We start from the raw sequence: 7,096 nt of genomic DNA, 5'->3' as shown, positions 1-7,096 counted from the left end.
GGGAGCATAACCATCTCACTTCTGGGATTTTAGGATGATTTTTAAAGTGCCAAACAGTCAGGTTGAAAGGGAGAAAATCCAGTCATCCTGCTCCAGATCTGCAATAATACCTCTGGGTCCTTGGCATCGTAAAGACCATCATTTGAAAGCTCAGGTAATTTTTCATCTTTCATACTGATGTTATAGTATCAAGCAGACTGAATTTATGGAAGATATTTCTGCCAACATGGCTATTCGCTGACCATTCAGAAGGAAGAAAACATGAACTGGATTCCTTGAGCGTAGAGGAGTTTGAAAATGCACATCTTTAAGTCAAAGCACAAGACCTTGTGAACTAGAACTCAGGCTTTACAAATAATGTCCAAAAAACTTTCATACCAATATAGACGATGCTTATACGGCAAATTTGAGTTTAAAATAATGATTCTAGTGCATCTAGCATCGGAGACCAACTACACATGCACACATACACACACGTGTGCATATATGTGTGTGCATATGTGTTTATGTACATTTGTTTTGCAGGAGAATAACAATGTATTAAGTCACAGTAAAGACGCAAAAGGGAGGGGATATGGGAACATATGTATATGTATAACTGATTAAATTTGTAAAATAAAAAAAAAAATAAGAAAAAAAATAAAATAAAAAACTAAAAAAAAAAAAAAAAAAAAGATTGCATTTTAGCAAACAGAATCCTTATGTTTCTTACCCAGGACATTCTTGAGATGCAGGGCAAGCCACTATAATAATGAGAAGATTTATGACCCAAGACTCTTTCAGTTGCAAATGGCAGAAATCCTGAGCCAAAATGACTTAAGTGATTATGTCATGTAACTGACTCTTCCAAAAGACTATTTTCAGGCATAGCATGATCAGGGACAGGACCGGGTCACCTTCTCTTCACCTCTCAGCCCTGCCACCCTCTATGTCGGTCGGTTCCTTCCTCTGACAAGGGCTCCCCTTTAGACACAGGAAGGCTACGGCAGCTTCAGATCTGGCAAGCTCTCAAATTAAGTCCTGCAGATGAACAGTGATTTCCTTTTCCAGAAATCTATGCAAAATTTTGTTGTCCTGACTGTATCACATGCTCATCCTTGAGTCTGACAAAGTGACCAGGGAAAAGTAATGTCCAGCTGTGCTTGGGCCCCAGAGCTAGGGAGTCAAGCCCCACCCACTCCACTGGAATCAAGGATCCTGGGTGACCAAAGTCAATGGCTGCCAAGGTCACTGTGACAGAGCGTGGAATGAGCATAAGTAGAGGCGGGGGGTCCTTGACACTTGTCTGCAATGCTGACCACCCCTCCTGCTGATAGGCTCCCTCTGTGATTAGATAAATATCATGAATTAGCCATAAACCAATGACCGTTCTGTAAGCATTCAACTCCATGTTGAATGGAGAGATCTAGAGAGATCTTAGGGGATGCTCTACCAACTATGCCCCACCCCCATAATACATAACATTGGCATTAAGCAAGGCAAAAATAAACACTGGGGGAAAAGTAAATCTTTTTAAAATTTCATTAATATTTGTTAAATACATGCCACATTACAGACACTGATAATACAGAAGTGAATAATAAAACTGCTATCATAACATTGCATATAATTTAGAACAGGCGTAGGCAAGCAACAGTATCATCTGTTGTGGGAGGAGAATGAACAGAGGCAGGGAGGCGTCTGTCTTCTCCTCCCCCCTTGGCCTTACTTCTCCATAACCTGAACTTCTCATTCTTCTCCATAACCTGAATTTCTCATTCCTCCCCAGTTCAAAAGTAGAATATTTACTTACATGAATGGCTATAAATAGATACTAAAGGAAAAAGAGAAAGGGACTGTGGAAGAGCCTGGGATGGATGCCTGATCCCAGCCCACCCAGCCAAAAGGGTCTGCTTTGTGTTAATGGAATAGCAGCCACCCTGTACTACCCACCCATTAGTCTAGCTGTGCTTATGAAAAGTTTAATTTCTTATCCTTATGAAGCTTTGATTTCAACATGCAAAAAAAAAAATTCCTCAAAACAGGGGGAAAAAAGGCCACCCTAAAGGCAAAAATCACATTAACTAATTGCCATGTGGTAGAACAATTAAACAAATGTACAGAGATTGAGAGCAAAAAACACACGGACACACACACATGCACACACACATTTATCCACTATGAAAATATATCATTTTGCACATGCTGTGTGCAGGCGCTGGCCGAGGCAACATCCTGTTGACAAGCAGCACACTTGCCAATTAGCACAGCGTAAGTCAGAGCTACTTGTTATCAACATGGAAAGTACTGAATAGACGTATGTTTAGGGTACCCAGGAGTTTGGGGGGGAAGGCAGCAGCTTCTCGGGGAGGGGAGACTGCGAGATTTTCAGGGGAAAAGATGCCTGGGTTGGGTTTTCAAGGATGATCCCAAATCTCACCCCGAGAAGTGGGAGGGAGAGCACTGTAGGTATAAGCGTGTGAAACAGAAGAATGCGGCGTCCGTGGCGAGGGACTCCGTGTTGACTGATCACCTCCACTGACAGCATGCAAGTGAAGTGGACAGAGAATTACACATACTGAATGCCTGGGCTCTTATTAAGGGCTGAGCCGGCCAGTCAGTGCCTGGGAACAATCTACAGGGGCAGTGACTATCACTGTTAATACACTGTTTATCAACATGCTGTGGAAAGAGGTATTTTTTCTAATTTATTTATTTATTTATTTTTGGCTGTGTTGGGTTCTCATTTCTGTGCAAAGGCCTTCTCCAGCTGCAGCGAGCAGGGGCCACTCTTCATCGCGGTGCACGGGCCTCTCACTATCGCGGCCTCTCTCGTTGCGGAGCACAGGCTCCAGACGCGCAGGCTCAGTAGTTGTGGCTCACGGGCCTAGTTGCTCCATGGCATGTGGGATCCTCCCATACCAGGGCTCAAACCCGTGCCCCCTGCATTGGCAGGCAGATTCTCAACCACTGCGCCACCAGGGAAGCCCTGAAAGAGGTATTTTGATAAGGCATTTAGGGGACCAATGGAGAGTGAACTCTCCCCGGAGATCTTGAAACCCCAGATGGCCACTAAATAGTCTTCCCAGGAGAATAAAATAGGGTCCCTGTAGAGAGTGCAAGTTGGGTTGGGCTGAATTTTCAGTGCCTGAGCCAAACAGTCTGAGTGCAGCACCTGGTAGGCTGGCCTCCTTCTCCACCTTTCCTGGATACAAGACTCAGCCTTTTGCCAATATTGCATAATAATAATAAGAATTAGTAGTAGTAGTAGTAGTAGTAGTAGTAGTAGTAAGCAACTCTATTGCTTAATGATTGTGAAGCATATATTCAATAAATATCAACTTGGAGTGGGCACCAAGTTACAAATCTGCATGTAGGTGGACCTGGTCTTGGTCTAGCCTTTCTGTGTAAGACAAAAGCTCACTGCTTTCACCTCATGGACTGGTCCATCCTCATGCGTCACTGCTAGGAGGTGCGTCAAATAGACTCATTTTTCAAAATGAGGAAACTGAAGTCCAGAGACAGGAAGTGACTTTCCCATGTTACAAAGCTAAACGCATCAGCTCTAACACTTGGACTCTTCTTTGCCGATCCAATCGAGATACTCCTCGTTCTCTCACCCACAGGCCCTCACCCCATGCCTCATTCTTCCTCCGTCAAAAGGCACAAGTTGTCCTGAGCTTTCCTTCCTTGTAGAGCAACTGTGAGCATTCCACGTGGCAGCCCGGTAGACAATCCCTAAGTTCCTGCACTAACAATTAGCCATGAGGCTGCCTGAAAACTGGATTTATTAAAGGACACGGAAACCAGCATCAGCATTTGCGTTACTGGCTGGCTTTCTCCTTGGGGATTGGCAAAGCTGCTGCTGGTTATGGTGATGAATGAGTTAATAATGAAGATGAAGGTTTCTGGGTGCCTGAGCAGAGGGTAGCCGTCCACTAAAATGGATTAGCCTTGTCCGGCGGGTGTGGCCCTGAGGGGAACCCTGCTTTATGCTCCTCCGGGACCTCGTTTAGCACCGACCACCTTGTCATAAGGATCTGTTGTTAAAGGGAAAGCAATTTTGGCTGCCTGCTCGGAAACACTGACCACTCTGGCTGCCTGGTGATTTCGAGTTTGCAGAGCGGGTCCTGCCCCAGAGGAGGGAGAACAGAGGGGAGACAGAAGTCTGGCTTCTCTGCTTCCTCTGGAGCCAATGGGGTGTGTGACCTGGGAGAAATCACCTCCCTCTGAGCCTCAGTTTCCTCACATACGAATCAGAGTATAGGACTAGGTGATCCTTCTAGAAAGACCATCTGTGATCCTATTACTTAAGCCACTATGTAAACCATCAGTAACAACAACTCACCATCACCTCCACGAGTATCTGCTGTTAAAATGGAGCCAAAGCCAATAGAACACAAAAAAACAAAACAAAACAAAATGCAGGCAAAGCCTTCAGCAAAAGGCTGAGTCTCCCAGTTTGACACAGTGAGAATTACCTGAGTTCAGAATGTTAAAATCTCCAAGTTTCAGGGATTGAAATTTTTTCTTTTTTTTTTAAGAGACTAAATAGACTTATCCTTTATTCCAACTGACGAGCTTCAGAGAGCGACAATCAGACAAACATTCCACCAGGTATCCAAGGCCCTCCTCGGCTTGGCAGAATCACAGGCTCCACATCACTGTCTGGTTTAGGTTTCTTCCTCTTCTTCTTCCTCTTCCTCCTCTTCCTCCTCCTTGTCATCCTCATCCCAGCTGAAGGTGCCGTCGGGCAGGCTATAGACACGGACGACCTGCTTGCTGGGGTCCCTGAGGTTGAGGTACTTGCCCTCCTCCAGCTTCATGCAGGTGTCGATGATGCAGCACAGGATGCCCCAGGCGTTCTCCACGTTCGGGTTGATCTGACTGGCAAACTCATTGGGCTTGAACTGCTGGGTGCCCAGGATGACGTGGCATGAGGAGCATTTCACATGGTACCAGGACGCGTACCCAAGTTTGAGGTACTCAGATCCAGCCAGCAAAGCACAGCAGGTCCAGCAGGCCAACTTGTAGCTGTTGTTCTTCAGCTCGGTGGCAATGATGGCCCCTCACTGAGAATCCAGCTTCTGACGCCAGTCAACACCATTAGAGTGCCTGGAGTCCCACTCGTTGAGGGTCTTGATGTTATGGACACCTCCCCATTGGCGCCGGTCATGACGCCGTTGTGCTCACAGCAGACGATGAGGTCAATGTCATCTCCGAGCTTCCACCTGTGGTAACAGTACACCACAGAGGTGATCACATTCTTATCCATGTTGTCTTCCACAAATGGGTTTGGGGTGGGGAAGTTGTATCTTTCCTTCCCCATCCTCAAGCACTGTGGGGAGAAGTGGTGGTTGATGTAGGTTGCTTCCATGGCCAGGTTGCAGGGTGAGTTGAAGGAGTTACCTTCATCTTGAGGGGACTCGTCGGCTGCCTCACTCACCATCAGGAGGTCAAAGTCACAGTTTTGTCCCTCTTGTCAGAGCGGGTGCAGCTTGTCAGTGTGGCCAGAATGGCGTTGGTGGCAAACACGTTCCCCTGAGTCTTTGCCAGCTTCCAGATGATGGGGTCATCCCTGGTGGCACAGTGGTTAAGAATCCGCCTGCCAATGCAGGGGACATGGGTTCGAGCCCTGGTTTGGGAAGATCCCACACGCTGCAGAGCAGCTAAGCCCGTGCGCCACAACTACTGAGCTTGCACTCTAGAGCCTGTGAGCCACAACTACTGAGCCCACGTGCCACAACTACTGAAGCCCACGTGCCTAGAGCCCGTGCTCCGCAACAAGAGGAGCCACTGCAATGAGAAGCCCGCTCACCTAAACGAAGAGTAGCCCCTGCTTGCTGCAACTAGGAAAGCCCACATGCAGCAATGAAGACCCAATGCAGCCAAAAATAAATTAATTAATTTAAAAAAATCTTTAAGTTTCAGGGGCCACCCCAGATGGAAAGAACTATAATCTACAGGAAGAGGCCGAGGGGTCCCTTAACAAACAAACACCTTAGGGGATTCTCCTGATCACGCAAGTCGGGAAACAGTGGGATAGAGGAATGTAGCCTTGATGGTGGTGTGTGGAATCTTCAGGTTCCAGACCCACGGTTCTCGAGCTTGGGAGCATGGGAAGCACCAGGAGCTTTACCTTCCCTGCCACTCTGATGCCATTTCCAGAAATTCGGATTAGGTTGGAATGGGATTTTGTTTTGGGGGTGTTGGGGGTTTTAAGGACTCCCCAAGTGACGTTCATATACAGCCAGAGTCAAGAACCTCCACCTCAAACTCAAACTGGTTGTTAATCCTACGTCCTCAATGTTTCCCCTCCACCACCAAGGGGGTAAGTGGAAATCCAACCAAGTTCTGATGTCCCTGCCAGGGCTCTGCTGAGCCATCTGGCGCCTGGTAGAGACAAGGAAGACCAGAGGACCAAGTTCCACCACACAGCAGCACAGGAGCCAGAGATGGGAGGCTACTTGTGCATAATGGGGGCGTTGACTGCTCCATGTTGCCGGGAGATGGGACTCACATTATGTCTGTTCATGTCATAAGTACTCAGTGGATGCTGGTTGGAGTGAAACCTGGGAAGAACCAGGATGGCTTTTAGGAGATCACAGGAATCCTTCAGTCCTAAGATACTTGGCAAATACTGTCAAGAGCATGTTGATCATTTTATCCAATTTTTAAAAGCAGAAATCGTGGTAACTTTAGCTGCTATTTTTTGAGCTCCTACTATGCCTTCTGCACTGGGTTAGACCCAACAATGAGCACCACCAACCCTCATACCGTCCGAAGAAATTAGGAGTCTGACCCCATGCGTCTTAGGCAAGGACACTCAAGGTCAAAGACGTGAAGGCTGCACAGCCAGCACAGAACAGAGATCCAAATCCACATCTGCTCCCTTCCCCAGGACACGCCAGACCCACAGTTTATTCAGTAGATTGTCTGAAGCCTCTCCCTCTGCCCGTCACCTAATTCCATGTAATTTCCATGAGCGCTGTCTCTGTAGGAGAGAGCCCCCTTCTCAGCCATCTGAAATGTCTAGAGCAGGAGCGGGGGCCCGTCTGTAGGAGGTGGTGTGGCAGTTAAGCGGCCAACGTAAGTCTATTACGGGAAGAGCGTCCAT

The 7,096-nt window shown here is 47.2% G+C and overlaps 1 pseudogene; it reads right to left on the bottom strand.

The window, feature by feature from the left end:
* Window positions 1–4,652: 4,652 nt before the first annotated feature.
* Window positions 4,653–6,514, bottom strand: LOC132500640 (eukaryotic translation initiation factor 3 subunit D-like; annotated as a pseudogene).
* Window positions 6,515–7,096: the final 582 nt, after the last annotated feature.

Source organism: Mesoplodon densirostris, chromosome 13 (genome assembly GCF_025265405.1).
Source record: "Mesoplodon densirostris isolate mMesDen1 chromosome 13, mMesDen1 primary haplotype, whole genome shotgun sequence".
Taxonomy (NCBI): Eukaryota; Metazoa; Chordata; class Mammalia; order Artiodactyla; family Ziphiidae; genus Mesoplodon; species Mesoplodon densirostris.
This window is presented reverse-complemented; position numbering and strand designations above follow the sequence as displayed.